At 41.9% G+C, this 26154-nt stretch overlaps 2 long non-coding RNA genes across 2 annotated transcripts in view; both read left to right on the forward strand.

Annotated features, from left to right (window-relative positions):
- The window catches only part of LOC311081627, a 525325-nt gene that overhangs the window by 239622 nt on the left and 259549 nt on the right, over positions 1-26154 (forward strand). The window lies entirely within an intron of this gene.
- On the forward strand, positions 6427-7847 carry LOC311081836. The gene is made up of 2 exons (XR_014606016.1): positions 6427-6857; positions 7415-7847. It is a non-coding gene; the product is annotated as an uncharacterized lncRNA (long non-coding RNA).

Genomic DNA, 26154 nt, shown 5'->3' on the forward strand with positions numbered 1-26154 from the left:
AATCATGGTAAAATATGGTAAATCATGCTAGAATCATATTATTAAGTCATACTAGAATGTATTAAATTGTGGTAAACTATGCTAGAACAGGGTAAATCATGCTAACATTACTTGCCGGAAAAAGTAGTTAACTACTGGGAAAGCTCGACTCTACTGTCAAGCTACTGAAAATAGCGTTGTTACATGTAGGCCAAGTTCACTAACGTTACTCCCCAACACTGCACATCTGATAAAGCATTGTATTATCAGATTATCATACAACTTACAAGTTTATAAAACAACTTGCTTTGAAATAGAAATCATAATGTCTGAGCCATATTAACCAACTAGTTATTAGGATTATACAGACGACATCAAACCGCATGCCTCTTCAAGAACTGCACAATAACATTTCTTATTCTGTTAAAACGGGAAAAAACAACACGCCCTCTAAAGGATTAAAGGAACTAAACATGTACATTGCACAACTAAGGCCGTACATCTAATTTTAATTTAAATAAAATATTCTGTTTTTCCTGCATAATCTAACAATTTTGTTCAAGTTAACAACAGAGTTTCTATTTCCACTCCGTGTAAGTCTGATTGTGCCACACAAGATTAAAAAATACGCTCATTAATCATTCACCCTTTTGACAAACTTGCGCTTCTCTCTTGCCAAACAAGTGTTTAATAATGAAGTAGGCCTATTTATTAGGTAGGGTTAGGGATTACATATTGTCCCAATAAACCGTCATTCAATAAACAATTTTAATAAATATAACTGTTTTAATGCATCCTGTTCATGAACAACAATACTGAGGGGCAAATAGTGTCTGCCACTATTTATAAGCATAAAAATCATCTAACAACTATTGGCACATATTGCAAAGAACTGCTATTTTTAGTGTAAATACAATATATCGCTAAGAAAATATGCTTAGTGTATATATATATATATATATATATATATATATATATATATATATATATATATATATATATATATATATATAATAACCGAAACAGCCAACTCTAATGCTGATCACTGGCAAATATTATACTCCCTTCATAACGCATATGAAAAACACAAATTCAATACATTTAAAGAATTATTTTATTGAAACACTTAAGCCATTATAACATGACAAAGCCAACAATAATAACAACCTTTCCAATTAAAAAAAAATATTACACTACAAGTTACGTTTTCAATTATGTCTAAATAAAACTTTAACAAGAACATCAGTTGTCTTGCATAAACAAAATGAACATCTTTCGACACATTTTCAGAACAAACGAAAATGTAAATTAAATATAAGTGCAAACAATTTTAAATGGAAAAAAATAAATAAAAAGTTCAGGCATTACAATTACCACTTAAAATAAAATAAAATTATAAACCACAACATAAAAACTTCAACTGTTACTAAATATTTTTCCAAACATAAAAAAAGCTTTTTGAGAAAATAAAACTATATATATACACAATATTGTTGACTTCACTTATATGAATACAAAAAACAAAACAAAAAAACAAACAACAATAAAGATTCATAATATTCTACTAACTAAAAAAACTCACCTATATCTTACATATCAACACAGTAAAAATATTATCACCCTATTTCCCATTTTAAGTGACCAACTCGTTTAACATTAATCAATCAGCCTGATCAGTGTTTACTCTTCACTTGCAGTTGGCACAGGCACAGTGTTGTCCAGCATTTCAAACTGCACAATCCCATCTCAAACAAATGCTCCTCAATGTCCTGTCTATCCGACAGCAGCTCAACAAATCCCTCTTTCTCCAAATGATTTGTCAGGACTGAATTGGGCACTTTTAAATCTTCTTCGCCAAAATCTCCTGACAAGCAGACTCTGGCTGTTACATTGGCCTGAAAACTGCCAGTCCTCTGCAGCATCACACACTTTTCACAGCAGTGAAATCTCCGTTTTCCATCAAACTCTGCCTGCCATCAGAGCACTCTGTACAGCATCGCCGTACACTGACCTCCGCGCCAGTGACATGATCGGTCAATGTTCTGCCTTCACCTTCATCAACTGCAGATGAAGCGTCCAAGCTCACACCAGCAGAAGCTGCCGTCACCTCCTTCATCTCAGTGCTTCCAGATGCAGTCAGGAATAGATCACCACCAAACTCCCTGGTGAACACATTCATGATATCGTACGACTGACCTCTGATCAGTGCTCCCAGCTGCCTCTCCCACAACTCCATCTTTACGTGACCCGTGTGATCGGCTGTATGACAAGTACATCTCAACACACACACCATTCATATCCACAGAACTGACATGAATCACCTTCACTTTGACAGCACGAACCTGAAACAAACAGAACATATTTTTATTAACCTAACAAAATAAAACACACAAACATAGAAAAACAACTTCTATTACATAGTCATACGTTTTATATTCTGCAAAACAAAACACAAGTGCATATTTAACAAGATAGTACACTGACATGGTTTTAGAATAAAATATATTTATAACTTAGAAATCCTATTTTTTTTTTCCAAACAAGCAACTTTTTTATTCAAACAATTGAATGACTTATTCACTTACACATAACGGGACTTAATGTCTAGCCGTGATTTATATGGATAAATGCATGCAAGGATCTGTATACACAAACACACACACACACACACACACACACACACACACACACACACACACACACACACACACACACACACACACTGTGTTGTAACACACTTACATTTCTGCTGATAAAATACTGCTAAAAGTAAAAGCACTGACGCTCAAGCCCTTAAAATTATACAGGACACCATAACTAAAGTCATTTTACCATTTGCTCTAGCATTAAATAAAACCCCAACTATTTCCTTTCTGGGACTTTACAATTAGGGCTGCAACTAATGATTACTTTAATAAACCATTAATCTGTTGATTATTTTTTCCAATAATCGATGAATTGGATAAAAAAAAAAAAAACATTAATTTCCAATACTTTATTAAAAACAGAACTCACAGTGCAAATTCACAGTCCAAAGTGCACACACAGGTTTAGCTCCTTGAACATCTCTGAGCTGTTAAAGTAATAATAAAAACATGCTTTACATCTGCCAAATATATAGGCTTTTTTAACCCTCTGAGGTCGGCAATCACACCGGCGTGATCTGCTAATTTTTTTTTATCAGTGTAAAGGCCCTTTCATACTGGACGCGATTTTGACGCACGCGATGGGTTTATTTTTTGATCAGCTTTCTGTGTAATGAGCGCTTCCATACCGAACGCGAATGTGCTGCGGCGAAAAAAAACGACTTTTATTTTTTTCGCTTCAATGTCGATTTTTTTTTACTTTTGCGGCGACAGAATAGGCTTCAGCCAATCACATACTACAAGGGCAACGATTTGAAAGACAATGTGTGGCGTAGCATTGCCAACCAACTCGAGAAAGCTAACACTATTATCGTCAAAGATAGAGACAGAGACCGTGTTTACTTTGAACACGTAACAAAATGTAGTTAGAGTATTTAGGGCTGCTTTTAGTATACTATACATTCTTTGTGTGATATCTACAGTTTCTAGTCAAATGATTTTTAACTTACTTCATGTGTTACACTGTGTACTGTGTTATAATGTGTAGTTACATTACAAAACGCACTGTTTAGTTGAAGACGCAAAAAAAAAAACTGCACATAAGCATACTTCCCTTCAGTCTCTCTGTTCTGTAAGATTGGGTGCACCCAAAACCTTCTTTTCTGTCTTTTAAATAAAATGAAAAGCTCGTCTTCACTGGATGCTATGACTATGACGGGATGATGATGATGATGATGATGATGAAGTGTTCATGTTTTCTCAGCTGTCGGCGCGATTCGCGCGGAAGTTTTGGAATGTTGAAGCTCTCTGAACGTCGCAAATTCGCGTCGCGGCTGATGTGAATGGTTTTGATGCGAACTATTCGCACACGAACTATTCGCTTTTTCGTTACGCATCCCGTGTGAAAGGGCCATAAAAGAGACTCATAAATACTCTGTTGACTTTGATTTTCCATAGGAGTTTCATACATCAATCGATCCTGTTAAGTGTGTATTATTTTTGTGTATACTCACAATAAAAACAAAGTGCTGTGCTTTTTGCCATATAAAGAAAAATAAACACGAAGCGAGTTCTGCCTTCTCTCTGTCATTGAAGTCCATTCTGAAACGCGTCCGAAAATGAACCATAACTCAGCGACTCAGTCAAACAGGCATACAGACACACAGGCATGAAGCTTGAATTCTCTTCTTTTAAATAAAGTAATTTTTATAAAAAACAAATATTCTCAGTTTATGTAATATGTATGAAAAGAGAGAGATGTCAGTCGTTCTCATCTCAGCTCATTATTTTTAATGTGATCCCGCCCACGGAGAGCGCGCTATTCAAACGCAAATGACTGAGGCAATCCACGCAAACCTGTGAACGCCCCCATATCAGCTCGAGAAAACACACAAGTTTATTCAGATCATTGTACTAGTTTACACTGTCTCGCAGCGCTGTGAGGAATAATAATAATGCCAATTTTTGCTCATATGTTAAATATAGTATGTTTAGTCAAAAATAAAGTTATCAAATAATCAGTCAAATCCTTAACTTTGAAATATGTATGATAAAATGTATACTTTAGTTTTTACACAGAAAGATTACACTTGAATTGTTGTTGTAATTGTAACCTTTTTAATAATAAATTATTATTTTTATTATTCGCTTTTTTCCTTATGAGTTGAATTGAGACCCCAAAAATTGAGAATTTTTCCTTATGAGTTGAATTGAGACCCCAAATACTCTTTTGACTTTGATTTTACAAAACAAGTTTCATACATCAATCGATTCTGTTAAATGTGTATTATTTTTGTGTATACTCACGATAAAAACAAAGTGTTGTGCTTTTCGCCAAATAAAGAAAAATAAACACGAAGCGAGTTCTGCCTTCTCTCTGTCCGTGTAGTCCATTCTGAAACGCGTCCGAAAATGAATCATAACTCAGCGAATACTTCTCACACAGGCACGTGAGGTATGTCTTTATGAAGCTTGAAATCTCTTCTTTTAAATGAAGTAATTTATATAAAAAACAAATGTTTTTAACTCATGTAATCACTTTGAAAGCAAGGAGAGGTACCGTTTTTCCTTCTCCCTTCATTATCTCTAAATGAGCTGCAGCCGCCCCGCCCCCGGCGCGATTCACATGTAAATAGTTTACCTGATCTAGTATGCATCGCATACGCCCCCCGATCAATGCCATAAAAACACAGTTTGTTCATCAGACTGACTGATAGTTCATCGCGTTTTGAGTATGACACGCTTCTCCGGTAATAAAGACTCCCTTCAGATGATTCTGGACAGCGAGGAAGAATGCACCTTTTCCTCAGAGGACGAACGGCAGCATTTTGAAGAGCGAATTCCGCCGAGAACACAATTTCGGAGTAAGTTTTACTTAAAAGTCTTTTGTCTTTTATTTTTTCGTGTTCGCATTTATGAGGAAAAAACAATATTACGTGACAGTTCTCCATTATGGACGCGAGCGCTCTAAAAAAAGCACTAAAAGACTTTCAAACTTTCACAGAGACCTCAAAACAGAAAGTACAAATCCTTTCTTTAAAACGAATTTTGTTTTGTATCAATTGTATCTTAATTTTAATAATTTTTTCATTAACAAATTTCCTGGATTTAAAGTAAATATAGGCTAGCAACCACAACATAAGGTGCTTGAACTGGAGATCATCATTAACCAGACCGTAGCCTACTCGCCTCACATGTCTAAAAAATGTGAAATATATTTACAGAAAGCTGGTTCTAAACAAAACCATCCAAAACACTAGCCTACTGCGAAGATCGCGAGTCAATATTGCGAGCCTATCGTCAACTTCATCTTTGCCAGAAGTTAAATTTAAATCGCGTGTGTGAATGAATGATGATGTTTTAGCAAACTGTATTGCTACTGAGATGAGTAAAAATCGACTGAAATATGAATACATAGATAAAATGTAGGCCTATAATCATTTTTTTTTTTACAAAGAAAGAGTACAATATTGTTGAAATTGTAATTATTGTTGTAATTGTAACCTTTTTAATAAAATAGCAAAACATATTTACAAGATAGATGTAAGCAAAATCTTAAATGGTCAACATAAGTCTTCTAAATATATATTTTGTCCTTGTATTGTGGCTCAGTCAGTTTCACACCTGAGTGAATGGCTCATCATTATGCAGAGTGGGTGGGGACATTGTAATCAAAGGTGTAAACTACTCCTCCCCCTCGCATATTGGCTTTCCAAGCAAAACCTGTTTTACATCAATTTAAATCAATGTATGGTTTTATGTGAACGATAAAGCAAGACTATTTTCACATAATTTTGAAGAAAAAACACTAGGCGAGGACATCCATTAGTCAAAAGTCTTATTGACACATATTTACTATAAGCTGTGTCCCAATGTGAAGTCTGCATCCTCCGAAGTCCGTATTTGAAGGCCGATTGCGTCACAGCGGCGCGTCGAAACGTCACAGCGGAGCGACGAAGGATGTCCCAATTCAAAGGCTGCACACTTCGGAGGTCGCATTTGAAGGCCGATTGCGTCACCGCGGCGCTATGAAGGCTGTCCCAATTCAATTCTGCATCCTCCGAAGTCCGTATTCGAAGGCCGGTTGCGTCATCGCGGCGCGACGAAGGCTAAAGCGACGCCAAATGCACCCTTCGTTTCCCCGTGAAAGGAAGGATACATAAATGGACACTTTGCGGACTATCCTACCCCATAATTCATCGCGCGGCGGTGACGACAACATTTTTATTAAAAAAAAAAAAAAAAAAATGACGGCCGAGAGTTCGCTGGTGGACGGCAAATTCACATTTAAATGTAAGTATTATGTTTTCATTTACTCAAATAACTTAGCTAGTGAAACCTGAGTTAAAAGCCACAAGTTTTTCTTTCTTATAAACTTCACCTTAACTCCTTCTTCACCATTGTGTGGCTTCATGTCAGGTGTTCTGACGCAAAACTTGTGCTAATAGTTTAATAATTGTTTCAGGGAGCAAGGAGCAGACAGCTCAATTTATTAAACTGCAATTTAAAAAAAAAAAACCTAAATAAATTAAATGACATTTTATTGTAATATTTGCACTAGTCTGTCAAACTTGTGTAAATAAGAAATATCACTCACCCTATAAAGCCCACAACAATAGGAAAAGCAGTACCATAGATGAGGCAATGGGGTTTCACTTGTATGTGTTTTTGTAGTGCTGTCATGCAAGCCATGTCTACAAAGGTTTTAACCAAATTTGAGTATTCATGAATATGATTTCTGAATATGAATGATTTTAAAAATACAAAGTAAGAAAGTTGAGATCACATCTTTGCTGAAATGTATTGTGCTGTTGTTGTTAACAAGCCATGGTTAATTTGCTCTGCCTTAGGATTGCACGTGTCCTGGGACCGGTGATGGTGTGAGTGGGAAACCCTCGGCTGAAACTTGGCCCTGGTTTGTCCTCATGGATGAGATGTTGGGACAGAGGCATTGCACCCTCATTGCCTCAATCCCTGAGGACACACCAGGGCTGAGTTCAGCAGTGTGTGACCAAGAAGATGAGCCAGGGGTAGCAGCACCAGCACCACGAAGAAGGCAAGACAGAGAGGACGAGTTTTTGGACTTGATTAGAGAAGACATGGGACTGCAGAGGCGAGGAGAGCACAAGAGAGAATGGACAGGCTGTTTTCTCTTCTTGAAAGAATGATTGAAAAATATGTATATATATTATATTCTTTAACTTTTTTCACTTATATTTTTTTAAAAGGAAAAAAATTATGCAACTTTAAATGTGTAAATAAAAGAGAATTCATTGCTCTGGACATTGTTTATTTTTGTAATGACAGTCATAATTTCTACATGAAACAAATTCTTCTATAACTTTTTTCCCCCCAACTATTTACAACAAACGTTAAACATCTCAAAATCAACATAAACATTTAAATTGTACAGTACATAAAATAAGAAAAATGATGTAGACTTTTATTCAGCTGAGTTGGAGACCCTGGTGTGCTGCTGGACCGGTATGGGCTCCACAATAAAGGCCCTGGTAAGGCCTCTGCTGGTGGGACCTCATCTGGGATGGGCTCCAGAGTGTTTGACTGCATATTTTCACTATCCACTAAGTTGTCTACCAACAGGTTTGCAGGGCTGACTCATGGAATAAATATTGAGATACTTTATTACACTAAAGTACTTTTAATAACCATTAATACCGCACTGGGGAAAAACTACTAGTCATATATTTCTAACCCTAGTTAAGCAAAATTATCTTGCATACTCTAATGTACTTAAGGTATCAAGAGTAAAAGTAAAGGAATTCTGGAGGGGAAAAAAACTTGTCAGGGTTTTTATGATGGTTCTGCTTTTATATTACTGCATATGTTGCATTTTACTTCGGAATATTTTTAAGGTTGATACATTTATGTACTTTTGTGTAGTTTATTGTAAAACAATGCATCATATTGTAAAATAACATAATTTTATAGTCCTGTGTGGGAAAATCACTTCGAGTAGCCTACCGGACCGGTCTAGCCTACGGAGGATTGTTCTTGTCGCCTAGCAACAGTAGTGACTGACAGCTGCCGATCACGAGCGGGAGTTACATTCGCACTGGACTTTATTCAACTGGGTTTTTATATTAAAATAGGGTTGAAAACCTGTGTAAATATATTTACCAAGGTCCATTTATGTGCATAATAAAAAAATAATACACTAGCCTACAAAATCGCATCAAGGTAAGATATAAATGATCATTTGAATCTTCGGCTAAGCCGAAAGTACATGACCTGAAACATCCTTAATACCATGTCCTCCAGTAAAATATAAAAAATGACAATTCTGGCTCCATAGCTGTTTACTTAATTTTATCAAATGAATTATCAGGATGGCAGCATAGGCTACTCTCGCACCGTTGCTTGGCGCCTGGAGCGGTGATCGGGAACACCTGGCTGCGCAATTAGGAAATCCTACGAAGGCTGCATGGTGTGTCGTTCGGAGGACGCATAGGCTGCATCGTTTGAAGTCCGCACCCTTCGAAGGATGCAGTCTTCACATTGGGACACAGCTTATGTGTTTTGTGGCCTTATTTCAGAATTTTTTTTTTTTTTTTCAATAACCACGCATAAACATTATTCTTTCAAAAATGAAAACATGTACATACACATGGCTCACATATTATGGTAGCCCTGTTTGTGCTTTATAGAGTGAATTTACACCTTTGCCATTAATATGTTTATAAGCAACTGAAAAAAGCACAAATGTCAGAGCATGTCAGAACATCTCAAGGGCCCCAAAAACAGCCCAGACCCCAGAGGGTTAAAAGGTAAATATAAGCCTTTTCTTTAAATAATTTTTATTGTGTTTTATTAGTGACAAATTTGGGGAGAGGATAAATATTCCAAAACTGAAAATACAGTATGAGAATTAACTGCACAATTACTAAACATGTTTACCTTGGATATTATAGGCCAATTTGCAAGCACAATTTGTGGAAAAAATAAATAAATAAAATTGAGATGCTTCCAACTGTTGCTCTTGCATTCTTTCTTGTGGCTCAGTGACTCACCTGAATGAATGGCTCATTAAGTATGCGGGCCCCATTGTCTCCTCAGGTGTGAACCACTAAATATGCATGATGGTGTTGGATCGTTGACGCCCACTCGCATATTGCCTTTCCAAACAGAAAGTGTTTTGCAAAATTTAAATCAATGTATTGTTTTATGTGAATGATTAGGCAGAAAGATTTTCAGATCATTTTGAAGCAAAAACTCTAGGCGACAACATCCATTACTCAAAAGTCTTGTACACATATTTAGAATGTGTTTTGTGGCCTTATTTCAGAAACTTTAGTTTTTTCAATAACCATGCATAAACATTATTCTCTCAAAAATACAAACATGAACATACATGCTGTTCACATATTATGGTAGCCCTGTTTGTGCTAAATAGAGTGTAATTACACCTTTGCCATTAATATGTTTATAAGCAACTGAAAAAAGCACAAATGTAAGAACATGTCAAAACATCTCAAGGACGCCAAAAACACCTTAGACCCCAGAGGGTTAAACACAGTGCACAACAAGATGCATGTTGTGTTTAAAGGGACCTGAGCTGTCAGAACATATAAACAGAATAAATCATTTATAAAAAATAAAGAAAATTACAAATCAGAAAACTTAACAGGATTTATTTGAACATCAAAACTTGTTCTCTACACACACTCTCCCTCACAGACGCACACACTTACAAACTCTCACTCACAGACGCACACTCACACACACACTCACAGACGCACACACACTCACAGACGCACTCACAGACACACAGACGCACTCACAAACACACACTCACAGACACACACACTCACAGATGCACACACACTCACAGACGCACTCACAGACAAAGACGCACTCACAGACGCACACACTCACAGACGCACACACTCACAGACGCACACACACACACTCACAGACACACTCACAGACGCACACTCACAGACGAGACACTCATAGACGCACAAACTCTCTGTTACGCCCTTATAACAATGAAGGAGGAGGAAACATTTACGGCGGTTGCAATACTCTTTTATTTTCACATTCTTAATTACAAAGACTGTCTCTCAAGTTCTCGCAATACACCGCAACGCCGATCAACATCTCGGTCCTGGCCAGGGATCGATGTGACAAAATGGAACGCTCAATCAGGACGTCAAACAGGACGCTTTTAATGACAGGCACACCTGTGGACCGGTGCACCCAATCCACCTGATTGCCTCAGCACCGCAGCACACCTGTAGGAGGAGCAAAGCACACCCAGACACGGCAAATACGACAATACACAGTATACAGCCGTGACACTCTCACACTCACAGGCGTGCACACACTCTCACACAGACGCACACACACTCACTCACAGATGCACACACTCACAAACTCTCACTCACAGACGCACACTCACACACACTCACAGACACGCACACACACGCACTCACTCACAGACACACATGCACTCACTCACAGACGCACACAATCACAAACTCTCACTCACAGACGCACACACACACACACTCACTCACAGACGCACAAACTCTCACTCACAGACGCACACAATCACAAACTCTCACTCACAGGCGCACACACACACACACTCACTCACAGACGCACAAACTCTCACTCACAGACGCACACTCACACACACTCACAGACGCACAAAATCTCACACTAACAGACGCACACACTCACAAACTCTCTCACAGACGCACACACTCACAAACTCTCTCACAGACGCACTCACAGACGCACTCACAGACGCGCACACACACACACACACACTCTCACTCACAGACGCACACTCACGCACACACTCTCACTCACACACACACTCACAAACTCTCACTCACAGACACACACTCACAGACGCACACACACACACTCACAGACGCACAAACTCTCACACTCACAGACGCACACTAACAGACGCACACACTCACAAACTCTCTCACAGACGCGCATATCTCACAGACGCACACTCACAGACGCGCACATTCACACACACACACACACACACACACACAGACGCACAAACTCTCACACTCACAGATGCACACTCACATACGCACACTCACACACACTCAGAGGCACACACACACTCACAGACGCACAAATTCTCACACTCACAGACGCACACACTCACAAACTCTCACTCACAGACGCGCACACTCACACATACACAGACGCACACACACACACACACACACTCTCACTCACAGACGCACACACTCACAAACTCTCACTCACAGACGCACACTCACACACACTCACACACACACACTCACAGACGCACACATACACACACACACTCACTCACAGACGCACTCTCACTCACAGACGCACACACACACACTCTCACTCACAGACGCACTCTCACTCACAGACGCACACACACACACTCTCACTCACAGACGCACACTCACAGACACACACACACACTCTCACTCACAGACGCACACACACACACACACTCTCACTCACAGACGCACACACTCACAAACTCTCACTCACAGACGGACACTAACACACACTCACAGACGCACACACACACACACACTCACACACACACTCACACACACACTCACTCACAGACGCACACACTCACAAACTCTCACTCACAGATGCACACTCACACACACTCACAGACGCACACTCACACACTCACAGACGGACACACACACACACACTCACACACACACACACACTCTCACTCACAGACGCACACTCACACACACACACTCACAGACGCACACTCACACACACTCACAGACGCACACTCACACACACTCACAGACGCACACACACTCACAGACGCACAAACTCTCACACTCACAGACGCACACACTCACAAACTCTCACTCACAGACGCACACTCACACTCAGACGCACACACACTCACAGACGCACACACACACACTCTCACTCACAGACACGCTCACAGACACACACACTCACAAACTCTCACTCACAGACGCACACACTTACAAACTCTCACTCACAGACGCACACTCACAGACACACACACACACTCACTCACAGACGCACTCTCACTCACAGACGCACACACACACTCTCACTCACAGACGCACACACTCACAAACTCTCACTCACTCACACTCACACACACACACACACACACACACACACACACACACACACACACACACACTCACTCAGTCAGTCACAGACGAACACACACACAAACTCTCACTCACAGACGCACACTCACACACACTCTCACTCTCACTCAGAGCCGTCGCAATGGGGTAGGCAAGGTAGGCAGCTGTCTAGGGCCCCCAGCTGAAGGGGGCCCCCGATGGCTGCACGGTCGTTTAGGTTGTGTATCTGCCCTCGTCAAACAGTATCAACCACCGTAAACAAACCACCACAGTGAGACAGCGCTCTCACTCTCCAGTACTGCTCCGTGAGAGGGGCCCCCCAAACTAGAGGGATTCCCCCTATGCAACGACAAACACTATGAGTGCCCTATCACTGTATTGTTGAAGTGACATCCACCGTCGCGCACCCCCCATCAGGTCCCCCACACCAGCTGTCAGTGGAAGAGAAACTGTCGTTCTCACACTCAGCGCTACGCGGGCATTTAAATTTAAAAATGTCATCATGAAGCGCTCATACCCTTCAGGATTTTCTAAAAGACAGAGAAAGAAAGAAGAAGAGGAAAAACGCCAAAGACACAGCGGCAAGTAAACCATTATTATCTCCAAATACAACTGTCTTGACGTGTTTTCACATCTCTGCGAACATAAACCTTGACATCAGTGACCAAACACAACGGTAGATGTGAGCGTTGTTAGAGGGTGAAAAAGTTCAACTAATAGTCATACACAACTTTGTTCTGTTTGCAGAATGTAAGCATAAAATACACACTAGACAACTTCACGACCCTTCACTGTTGTAGCTAAATTACAGCGTTAGAAAACTTCCTTTGAGCTAAATCCTCTTGATGCACAAGCCCAGATTACGATCGCATGAGATTTTTTGCCATGTATAAAGGCAAAAGCTAAAGACGTGTTGTCACTGACTTACTCTTGACGGCTGTGTCTGCCCGCGGCTGCGGTCACGGTAAAAACTTAGTCAATTCCAAACAAAATGAGCTGGTCCTATGACTCCCATGCAGTTAGGTCCAAAAAATTATAATCCATCAAGTCTGGTTACGTATGACGTTACTGTCTGTGGCATTATGGGAAGTGAAGTTCTTTTCCTGTAAAGTAAATATCGAATCCTCCACACTTCACTTTCATGATATGCTATGAGAATAACAATAAACATATCATGGCTATTCACCAAATGTTTTTATTTATTTTTTTGCTTTGCTTTATTAGGTGCTGTGCTTAAATTTCTGTATGTGCCAATTGATAATTCATGACTCTTAAAATGCACCAGAATACAAGAAATCCCATCTGAATTTAAAATTTTTTCCTGAGGGAGGACTTGGGACCTCACTTCACTCTTTTGCCTAGGGCCCCTTGAAACGGCCCTGCTGGTAGGCTACTGTTTTCTTATTATTGCCTGACACAAATTTCTAAATTTCAATTAAATTCTTGTGATTTGATTTCGATCTTGATTCAGTATCAATTAATGTGGAAACACATTAGGCAAAGTAGATACATGCTAATTTTTCTCAAGAAAAAAATCTCTCACTTTCACCTAATTCTGTAAACATAGAGCCCTGTCAGCTGGTATTATTTTTAAAGTTTAAAAATAATAACTCAAATTAAATATAATGCGTTTTTTATTACAATAACAATGTTATAATATTTTAACGATATAAGTAAGGAATAATTGACGACAGGCCGTTGAATTATTCGAAAAATAATGCACACCCGAGGTGGTAATGCGGTCACAAGTATAATTAAAATAATTAAAAAATATATAATAAATATGTAATATAGTGCATATATTTAGCAAAATACTCCTCTCTATAGGTAATTTTTCAAGCCAACTAACGTGCTATGGTCATTACACGGCTTTCCTGTACGTTAAATGTCACTTTATGTGACATTGTTCTCCAGCTGTTCATTCGTGTTTGTTTACTATTAACTAACGTTAGTAGTGAAGGAGATATATTATTCGGTTCACGTGCCATTTGAACTGAGGCTTTTACAACAGCAGTCTGTCACGTCACATTTACAAGCGCAAAAACTGTATTTATTGTTTGAATTTTGTAATAAAATGTACAGAATCTGAGAGCTGATGATTTGTTTCATATCAAAAGTAACCTGTCTCGTGTGGCGCGAGAGCATGCTGAACGAGCCCTGTCAGCTAATTTCATTCTGTTACAGGAACGTGTTGTTTCCAGTAGGAAGCATTTTCGATAACAATTCAATGTCAAATACATGGAATGACCAATAGAGGATTTTTTTATTTATTATTTTTTACAAATTACCTACCTTTTAAAGGGGTCATATAATGTCATTTTTGTACAAGCTAATATGATTATTTAGGGTCTAAATTAAAAGTTTGTAATATACTTTAATTAAAAATTCTCATTAGTATTGTAAGAAAACACTAATTTTACCTGGTCAAAAACAGCTCTGATTTCAGCACACTGTTTCAGTGCATGTGTCTTTAAATGATAATGAGCTTTGCTCACCCCGCCCCTCTGTTCTGTGCGTACACCGTTTCTAACACAATTTATCATTCATGTGTAGTGATCTTATGTCAGAATCATTTCTATACACATGCTTGAATTCTGCTTATCTAACCATTTATAGTGATCAATTTCACCTGTATGGATGTGCTCACTATAAGAGGATTCCACTGCATCATAATCAAATGAAAGATATAGACCTGTTAGTCAGTTTTCATAAGAACAAATCATGCATTTACTTTTCTGGAAAAAGACAGTCTCATGCTATGGTATGACAGGAACTATAGAACTATATATATATATATATATATATACACATACATGCATCCATAATGTAAGAGAAGTTTCCATCTGAAAGGCATAGTGTTAATTGTTTGGTGGCTGAACTAATTAACTAAATGATAAAAAAATTATTTAATCGAGTCAGACATTCTCATTGTTTCAATGATTTTCCTCTCACAGGGAAAACCTGGAGTCTGATGGCAATGAGCTCCCTCAGAGCCTGCAGGAGTTCAACACCAGAATCAAGAGGGGAAAGGGGGCGAAAAAAAAGTTGTGGGAGGAAATGGCCAGTAGGCTGACTGGCAAATTTGGCCTGGTTTTCTCTCCAGCCAAAGTGGCCCGTAAATGGCAGACCCTTGTCGATGGCTACAAAGGCGTCAAGGACAATAATAATAGCACAGGGAGGGGGGTAGTTCGGTTCAAGTTTTTTGATCAGATGGATTCACTTTTAGGAGGGCAGCATGACATTGAATTCCCAGTTATGGGAGATAATGAGGGGGGCCTAAATGTCTGTAGGCCGGAGGTGCTGGATGCAGGGGGGGAACAGGGACAGCAATCAAGCGCATGGGATGTTTCTCCAGAGAATTCTGCAGCAGTGGGGATTTCTTTAAGACTGCAAGGGAAGCTCGGCTTCCCCTATAATGTCGAAAAATGAATGGTCAAATATGTACTATTGTATTAACATTTTATTGACTAAAAATGCGTTAGAAAACGTTCATCTCAAAGACGAGTTTGTTCAGAATCAGTTACATACAGCAGGTCGGCTGACTCGATCTCCTTCTCATACATTCCCGTAGCGTCACAGTGCATTTCCCCGTTGAAGCCCAGCGTCCGTTGACTTCAATGGGGCTGCTCTGAACAGTTTTTTCAAGTACAGTCGAAATAAAAACTGCTGCAACCTATTTCTTGATATTTGCTTGGCGAAATTGCTGGATTTTCATCATACATTTCACACAATTATACACCACACTCCTTGTTTCAGTTGAATATTTTTTTTAGATCGTTCATTCATTCATATAGTAGGCTAGGCTAGCGTCGTGGGTGAAACTGCACACGATGGCAGACAGTGCTAATATTGTCGACCTGATTTTGGCGAAGCCATTTGAAAGTGTTCCTTACGAGGAAAAACTTAGAATTAAACAGCAGGGCAGATCAACACCTAAGATTGATTTAGTGCAAAAGATAGGGAAAAATAACAGGTCTTTTCAGCTCTCCTGGTATGACAAAGTTAGCTGGCTGACTGGAAGTGCTGTGACAAATAAAATGTACTGCTGGCCATGCCTCTTGATGAAACCATCTCATGGATGTGTTGTTTGGTCAAAGGTGGGGTTTGGAGATCTGAATAACTTTGACAGGGCATATAAAAGACATGAAAAGAGCAATGCACATGTGAATGCATGTGCAAGATTAAGTTGCATGGGCAGGATCAGGGTTGAGCATGCAATAAATGAAGGTGCTCGCATTCAAGTGCCATTCAGAGCAACTCTCTGTCATTGTTCGCTATGTAGATAGTGCAGGTAAAATTCAGGAGCGCTTTATTGGATTTTTTGATGTTTCTGGGGGCCGAGATGCCCAGTCCGTTTTTGATGTATTAAATGAGAACATGCAGGGCTACAATTTTAAGGATAAGCTTGTGGCACAGACCTATGATGGAGCTGCTGTCATGGCTTCAGATCTCAATGGTCTGCAGGCCAAAGTGAAAGCAATAGCCCCCAGTGCAATGTTTGTGCATTGCTATGCACACAGACTGAATCTGGTGCTGTCACAGGGGGCTAAATGCTTGCCAGAGTGCAGAATTTTTTTTTGCATCACTCTCTGGGTTTGCCACATTTTTTTCAAAATCCACAAAGAGGACATCTTTTCTGGAGTCTGCAGGCTGTTCAAGGTTGCACAGAAACGCTCCTACTCGATGGAATTTCACATCACAGATAGTGAGCACTGTGGCAAACAATTATGATGGCCTCCTGCAGACATTTGAGAACATCACTGCAGATACGACAATGGATGATAATACACTGGATTGTGCCAAAGGCTTTGTGAGGAAACTGGAGGATTTTGAGTTTGTGTTCATGCTGTACACATATGAACAAATCTTCTCTGAGACTGACTAGTCTTTGATATTGTCCAGCAGAGGGCGATGGATGTTCTTTACTGCAAGAAAAGAATTGAATCTCTTCTTGCATTTGTCAAAGAGAAGAGGTCAGAGGGGGCTTTCCAAGCTGTTTATGCCAAAACAGCAGATCTCACATCAGACCCACGAGATGAGCCCATGAGAAAGCGCCGTCTGACCCAATTGCAGGATCCCCAAGAGCGATGGCCATCCTTGATAACATCTTGGAGCAGATTCCTCGACGTTTTTCAAATTTGGAAAGTATGCTCTTCTTAGAATTAGTCAATCCAGGGAAATTTGATGACACGAGACAGGTATTTCCAGAGGAGGCCTTCCAAAGTGTCCTGAAAAGTTATGGCCATCACTTTGATTCAGGGAGACTGAGGTCAGAACTTCAAGTTCAACTTTAGCTAAAACATACCAAAATTTAATTTTCAAAGTGAACTATCCCTTTAAGGAACACCAAATAATCACACAGCTTTCCCCTGTTACCCTGCAAGTCCTGATCTGATAGTTCACTTTGAAATTAAATGTTGGTATGTTTTAGCTTACCTCAAGGGCATCCAAGCTGTAGGTGTCTTTTTTTCCACAGTAGTTTCAATTTTGATATTTTTAGGTCAAACCGTTCTTGTCTGCCAGTCATATAATGCTGGTCTATGGTCACTGTCCTAAAGAGCATGCACAGAGTCCAAATTAAAACAATTCCCCATCGTCCAAATTAAACAATTCCCCATCGTAAGTACACATTGATGGCCTAAGACACGAAACGAGCGGTTTGTGTGAGAAAATGAACAGTATTTATATCGTTGTTACCTCTTGAACACAGCCGCGTCCAAATGATCTGAGGGTGCGGGCGGGTATAGATATATACACTAGATGTCGCCTTGGCTACTGCAGTTCATTGGAACGAAACCATGGAGTTGGACAGTTAATGCCTCAGCTTTACAAACTGTTCTCATTAGTGGCAACAATTGGAGCAACATCTGCAGGTGTAGAAAGGAGCTTCTCCTGTTTACAGCGGCTCAAGTCCTACACCCGTAACACAATGGGCTAAGGCCGTTTATGTCACGGTTCATGAATTCACTGGTTTCTTCGTGTCTCGTGTATTTGTTGTTCTGTGTGTGTGGGTGTGTGTGAGTGGGCGTGGCTGCTCGTTCAGCTGATCAGCACTCCACCTGATCTCATTCCCCTCACCAGCTGCTGTCAATTGTTTCTGCTATAAAGACTCATCGCACTCTCCTTTCCCTGTCAGATCGTTGGTTTTGGTGTCCTCAGTGTTTTGTCGTCGTCAGCCGTTCCAGTTCCTGTTCCAGTTCCTGATCGTGTCCTGTTCGGTGTTTTCGTGGTGTTCGTCGTGTTGGATGTTCACTTCACTGGATGCACCGTCACCTGTCTTCACCACCACGCTGACCATCAAGTCCCTGAGCCACCAGCCCACCCGTGTGTTTATTCTGTGTCTTCTGACCCATAATAAAAGAGAATACTTGCATTACTGCTTCCGCTTCTGAATTATGACAGAACGATCTGACCAAACGATGGGAGCAGCAAGTGGATCCTCCTCTCTGGAAGACTTCATCAGGGTAACCATTTCTCGGATTGAGGCTCAGGAGAGGACTTCTAATGAGTCGGGTCGGGCCATTCAAGCTCTCGTGGCGCAGGTGTCCGAGCTCACCCAGCAGCTGCAACATCTACGAGCTCCCACTGCGCCACCACCCACACCGTCCGCTCCCCCAGTTCCACCACCAAGCGTCTCCCAGTCAGAACCCCGTCTACCGGTCCCTGAGCCCTACAGTGGTGAGCCGAATTTTTGCAGAGCATTTCTAACACGCTGTACTATGCATTTTTCTCTGCAGCCCAGAACATTTGCCACCGAACAAAGCAAAGTGGCATTCGTACTCACACTGCTGACTGGGAGGGCAGCTCTGTGGGGGACGGGGGTGTGGGAGAATCAAGATCCGTGTTGTGCCTCGTTCCAGACACTCGCCGCCGAGATGAAGATGGTGTTTGACCGCGCGGTCGCGGGAAGAGAAGCAGCACGAACCCTGGCGGATCTCAAGCAGGGAGGCAGATCTGTATCAGATTATGCCATAGAGTTCCGGACCTTGGCGGCTGAGTGTCAATGGAACGAGGAAGCGCAGTGGGACATGTTCCTGCATGGGCTGGCTGACCGCGTCCTAAGAGAAATCTACGCCTTGGATTTACCCGCTACACTCAACGGACTCATCGATCTGGCGCTTCGCGTGGATTCTCGTCTCTCTCGTGTGGAGCGGATGAAGTTACCGGTTCGGGCTTCTACTACCGTTGAGACCACGCAAGCCAGCGGCGGGGACGCGGTCAGCCCCGTCTACGATCACGAGCCCATGCAGGTCGGGCGAGCTCGGCTTTCCCGGGAGGAGAAGGAAAGGGGGAGATCCCAGGGCCTTTGCCTGTACTGTGGAACTGCTGGTCACTTCGCTTACAACTGCCCGGTAAAAGGGCAAGCCCGGCAGTAAATCTGAGGCTACTGTCGGGTGGGATCTCCGCTGAGAAGACCTCATCAACATCAACTCTCCTCCCGGTAAGACTTAGATGGTCAGCCAACACTCACGACTGTCTTGCACTTTTGGATTCCGGGGCAGAAGGCAACTTCATGGACTACACATTCGCTCACAAGATTCACGTTCCCCTGTTACCACTCACCCGTTCCATTGCTGTTCACGCCCTCAATGGTCAAGCCCTTCCCACCATTGCATTCACCACTGGACCCATTACACTTACAGTATCCGGAAATCACACAGAGACTACCTCATTTTACATCCTGGACTCCCCCCTTGCACCTGTTGTTCTCGGTCACCCCTGGCTAATCAAGCATAACCCCAAGATTGACTGGCAGCAGAGATCAGTGTTGGAGTGGAGCAGTTTTTGTCATGAGTCCTGTCTTGTGTCTGCTTGTCCGTCTGTTATTGTTTCTGCTTTTCAGGAGGAGGCAGTGGATTTGTCTAACGTGCCCACGGAGTATCTGGACCTGAAGGAAGTGTTCAGTAAGTCGCGGGCTGCTTCTCTCCCTCCGCATCGTCCCTATGACTGTGCAATAGATCTACTGCCAGGTACGTCTCCGCCTAAGGGCAAGCTTTACTCTCTATCCATTCCCGAGAGGGAGGCCATGGAGAAATATATTTCTGATTCTCTGGCATCCAAATTCATCCGACCTTCCTCTTCTCCTGCGGGGGCGGGGTTCTTTTTTGTGGGGAAGAAGGACGGTTCTCTGCGATCTTGCATTGATTACCGAGGGTTGAATAACATCACGGCAAAGGATAAGTATTCAGCCTTCGAGAGGTTGCAGGGAGCGTCGGTCTTCACAAAACTGGACTTACGTAATGCTTATCATTTGGTCCGCATCAGGAAGGGGAATGAATGGAAGACTGCTTTTAACACCCCCAGGGGGCACTTTGAATATTTGGTTATGCCTTTCGGGCTGTCCAATAGTCCAGCGGTCTTCCAGGCACTCGTCAATGACGTGCTGAGAGACATGGTCGATCAGTTCATTTATGTCTACCTGGATGACATATTGATTTTTTCTTCGTCTCTCCAGGAACATGTTCAGCACGTCAGACGAGTGCTTCAGAGGTTGCTAGAGAATGGTCTTTTTGTCAAGGCGGAGAAATGCGCTTTTCATGCACAGTCTGTTCCTTTCTTAGGGTACATTGTTTTAGTCTGAGGGGATGCGTATGGATCCTGAGAAGGTTAAGGCTGTGGTGGATTGGCCAAGTCCAGATTCCCGTAAGGCCCTACAGAGGTTTCTGGGGTTCGCCAATTTCTACCGGCGGTTCATTCGCAATTTCAGCCAACTAGCCTCACCTCTGACCGCCTTGACCTCCCCCAGAACTACGTTCAGGTGGTCAGACGCAGCCGAGGCTGCGTTTGCCAAACTGAAAGGCCGCTTTGTTTCAGCCCCCATCTTAGTTACCCCTGATCCATCACGTCAGTTCATGGTGGAGGTCGACGCGTCAGAGGTGGGGGTAGGTGCAGTGTTATCCCAACGTTCTCCTACAGATGACAGAATGCATCCGTGCGCGTTTTTGTCTCATCGTTTGTCCCCTGCCGAACGTAATTATGATATTGGTAACAGAGAGTTGTTGGCAGTCAAGTTAGCATTGGAAGAGTGGCGTCACTGGTTAGAAGGGTCGGGGGTACCTTTTATCGTGTGGACCGATCATAAGAATCTGGAATACATTAGAACCGCTAAAAGATTGAACTCTAGGCAGGCTCGGTGGGCACTTTTTTTCGGACGTTTTGACTTTACTCTCTCGTACCGCCCGGGCTCCAAAAACATCAAGCCCGATTCTTTGTCACGTATTTTTGACCATTCCGATCGCCCGTCTACTCCCGAGTGCATTTTTCCGGAGACCCTAATTGTCTCCACACTCTCATGGGAGGTCGAATCGAAGGTCAGAACGGCCTTAGAAGGGGTAACGCCTCCGCCCGGTTGTCCACCGAACCGTTTATTTGTGCCAGAGCAATTACGGTCCAACGTCATTCAGTGGGGTCATTGTTCCAATGTGGCTTGTCATCCAGGAGTCAGTCGTACCACGTCTTTAGTTAAGCAACGATTTTGGTGGCCACGTATGGCTCGTGACGTTCACAGTTTTGTTTTGGCTTGCTCAGTTTGTGCCACTGGTAAGACCTCCAATCGACCCCCAGATGGGCTCCTTCAACCGCTGCCGATCCCTTCGAGACCCTGGTCCCACATCGCTCTAGATTTTATCACCGCCCTCCCACCCTCTCAGGGTAACACGGTAGTTTTGACCGTGGTGGACCGATTCTCGAAGGCGGTCCATTTCATTCCCTTGCCCAAATTACCCTCAGCCAAGGAGACAGCGTTAACAGTCGTTGACCACGTCTTTCGGCTACATGGCCTCCCGACAGACGTGGTCTCCGACAGAGGACCCCAATTTGTGTCCAAATTTTGGCAAGAATTTTGTAGATTACTGGGTGCGACGGTTAGTCTGTCCTCAGGGTTCCATCCCCAGAGCAATGGCCAAACTGAGAGAGCCAACCAGGATTTGGAGAGAACGTTGCGATGTTTGGTCTCCAAGAATCCTTCCTCATGGAGCCAACGACTGTCAATGGTGGAGTACGCCCACAATTCGTTACCAGTATCATCTACGGGCCTATCACCGTTTAAGTGTAGTCTAGGTTACCAGCCACCAATTTTTCCTAGTCTGGAATCCGAAGTCGCGGTCCCCTCCGCTCACGCCTTTGTCCAGAGGTGTCGTCGCACTTGGACTAGAGCCTGTGAGACTCTACTCCAAGCGGGAGCGCGCACCAAGGCTAAAGCCGATCGCCACCGACCGGTCTAGGCCTCCCGTATACGTCGTTGGTCAAAAAGTGTGGCTTTCTACTAAGAACATTCCTCTCCGTTCCGTCTCTAATAAGCTAGCTCCCAAATTTATTGGCCCATTCACTGTCACTAAGATTATTAGCCTGGTGGCAGTCCGTCTCAAACTCCCTCCAGTGTACAGGAGGATTCATTCCGTCTTCCATGTTTCCAAAATCAAGCCCGTGTTTCGTTCTCAGTTTAATCCGCCTGTCCCGGTTCCTCCCCCGCCGCGTCTCGTAGAAGGGGAACCTACGTATTCGGTTAATCGTATTCTGGACTCAAGGCGGAGGGGACGTGGATTCCAGTACTTGGTGGACTGGGAGGGTTACGGTCCGGAGGAGAGGAGTTGGGTTCCTGCCAGAGACATCCTGGATCACTCTCTTATCGATGATTACAATCGACAGGTAAGGGAGTCTGGGGACGCCAGGAGGCGTTCCTAGGAGAGAGGGTACTGTCACGGTTCATGAATTCACTGGTTTCTTCGTGTCTCGTGTATTTGTTGTTCTGTGTGTGTGGGTGTGTGTGAGTGGGCGTGGCTGCTCGTTCAGCTGATCAGCACTCCACCTGATCTCATTCCCCTCACCAGCTGCTGTCAATTGTTTCTGCTATAAAGACTCATCGCACTCTCCTTTCCCTGTCAGATCGTTGGTTTTGGTGTCCTCAGTGTTTTGTCGTCGTCAGCCGTTCCAGTTCCTGTTCCAGTTCCTGATCGTGTCCTGTTCGGTGTTTTCGTGGTGTTCGTCGTGTTGGATGTTCACTTCACTGGATGCACCGTCACCTGTCTTCACCACCACGCTGACCATCAAGTCCCTGAGCCACCAGCCCACCCGTGTGTTTATTCTGTGTCTTCTGACCCATAATAAAAGAGAATACTTGCATTACTGCTTCCGCTTCTGAATTATGACAGTTTAAGCAGCCTAGCTCTGCTGGCCATTGAGAGAACACTGGTCAAGTCACTGGAAAAGACGCCTAGTTGGTACGACAGGGTCACAGACCATTTTCTTGAAAAGGAACGTAGGGCAGAATTTACTTTTAAATAAATGGACAATTTTATGATGTAGGCCGAAAATGAGCTTCCCCTCTTTGACAGACCAGTAGCCGCCACTGTTGTGCAGGTACCAGCAGAGCAGGGGGTACACAGACACCAAACACACGTAGACTGAGGAGGACTAGGGCACCAGCAAACCAACTTGTAGATGTTATCCAGGACTCAGAACAAGCTAGCCAGAGGAGACACGATGAAATACTTGAGGAAATGAGAGCTCAGCGGATCTCATTTGAGAATTTAATGAGAGAGTTTCTCAGCAAGCAATAGAAGCAAATCCCGTTTGTCTCTTCTGTGGCTGTTCTGATTGCCTAGAAGGCCCTCAATTACTTCACACATCCTCACATAAGCATTCTTCCTTTACACACCCCTCCTCTCCCCTCTTTCTCACAAAAGGCTATTGTAGTGTTAATGTATTCTGTTAATTCTATTATATTTTTGGAGCATTGTTCCACTTGTGTTTAAAACATTTTAAATTGTTGTCATTAATAAATATAGTGTTGTCTTCATATATTTGCAGTTATTGTCTATTTTGCTGTTTTGATAAATGCTCAATGCCCCATAATAATACCTATATGTCCATGTGCCTTAACAGCCCCAAGCATCATCCATGTGATGGTCAAGTAGACATTACAACATCGCTGCTAGTATAGTGATTACTCTTAAATCCATTGCTGCCAGAACACATTACTGCAACACTGTATTTAGTGGGTAAAATTTGAGAAATGTAAATAACATCAAGTACAAAAACACATCAAGAAGAACAAAATTGTGAAATAAAGCAACTGAAGTTATCAACCTGGTACAACAAATACCAAATTGCAATACACAATAACAATGCACAGTTTATGACAGATATACAATTTGACTAGTGGTAATTTTTTATTGACTGATCCTATAAAACACTGTATATTAATGCTCTGAGGTTTTAAATCTTAAAGGGGGGGTGAAACACTCAGTTTCAGTCAATCTCCTGTTAATCTTGAGTACCTATAGAGTAGTATTGCATCCTTCATATCTCCCAAAAGTATTTAGTTTTATTATATTTATAAAAGAAAGATAGGCTGTACCGAGTCTTTCCGGAAAAACCCGAGTGGCTGGAGGCGTGCTATGTGGGCGGAGCTATATAATCACGAACCGTTTCAATAAACAAACAGACACCTACAGTGGCCAGGGGCCCGTTCTTCGTACGTTGCTTATTACATCCGAGATCAAATGACACATCCAAGATGATATCATCGTGCGAATCATGATCTGGCTAACTCGGTTCTTCGAACACACTTGCCGGATATGATTAGTATCGCTGGATTGAGTTATCTGAGATAATTGCGCGTTCATGCGCTGGTTAAAAGGGGATATGTATCGATAGTAGAAACATTGATCAGCAACGCTGCTCAGCGTGGCCAAAGAGCGCGCTCAGTTTTCCTCTGCAGCAGAGCAAGAACTAATAGTCGAAGTTTATTCTGAATTTTAATGTTTAATCAAAACGCCAGGGAACACCTCAAAGTCTGCAAAAGCCAGGAGAGAGGGCTGGCAAAAAGTAGCAGACAATTTAAATCCGTTAGAAGTGGCCATGTTAGATGTTTTTTATCACTTATTAGCCTATATTTTTGTATTTTAATAATTGCATAATTACTTTGTGCATTGCAATGTCAGTCACCACACTAGAACATAGGAACAAATAAAAGTGAAGTACAAAAATATTCTACATAGGCTAATGGTCATTTTTAGTTATATTATAGTCTCTTTTATAAAAGGCACTGTTAAATAAATGGTGTTCTGTTTATAAAAGCAACCAAGAAAAAGGCTGAGAAAAAAATAGAAAATATCTTAGCCTACACTGTAAAATAATTTTTGCTGCGTTAAATTAAGGCTGTATAGTCATTTCAACTGTTATATCTTGAGTCATGATGAATTGCTTTGACTTGTGAAAGTGAAAACTGATAAACTTATGTTAATGTACACATATTTTGCCATGAGTTATTGATCACATTTTTCCTCAGTGTAGTTCATTGTAATGACATTGTGTTTTCCTCTTTTGTGCACTTTTACATAATACACACTTGTATCTGTTCCCAAGAAAGTGGTGGCTGAAATATGTGCAGTAAGTGGACATTTTCTAACTTTCCAAAAGAAAAGAAAGTAAGACTTTGTAATGTCCATTTGTTTCCA

Source organism: Abramis brama, assembly GCF_963993115.1.
Source record: "Abramis brama genome assembly, chromosome: 4".
NCBI classification, from domain to species: Eukaryota; Metazoa; Chordata; class Actinopteri; order Cypriniformes; family Leuciscidae; genus Abramis; species Abramis brama.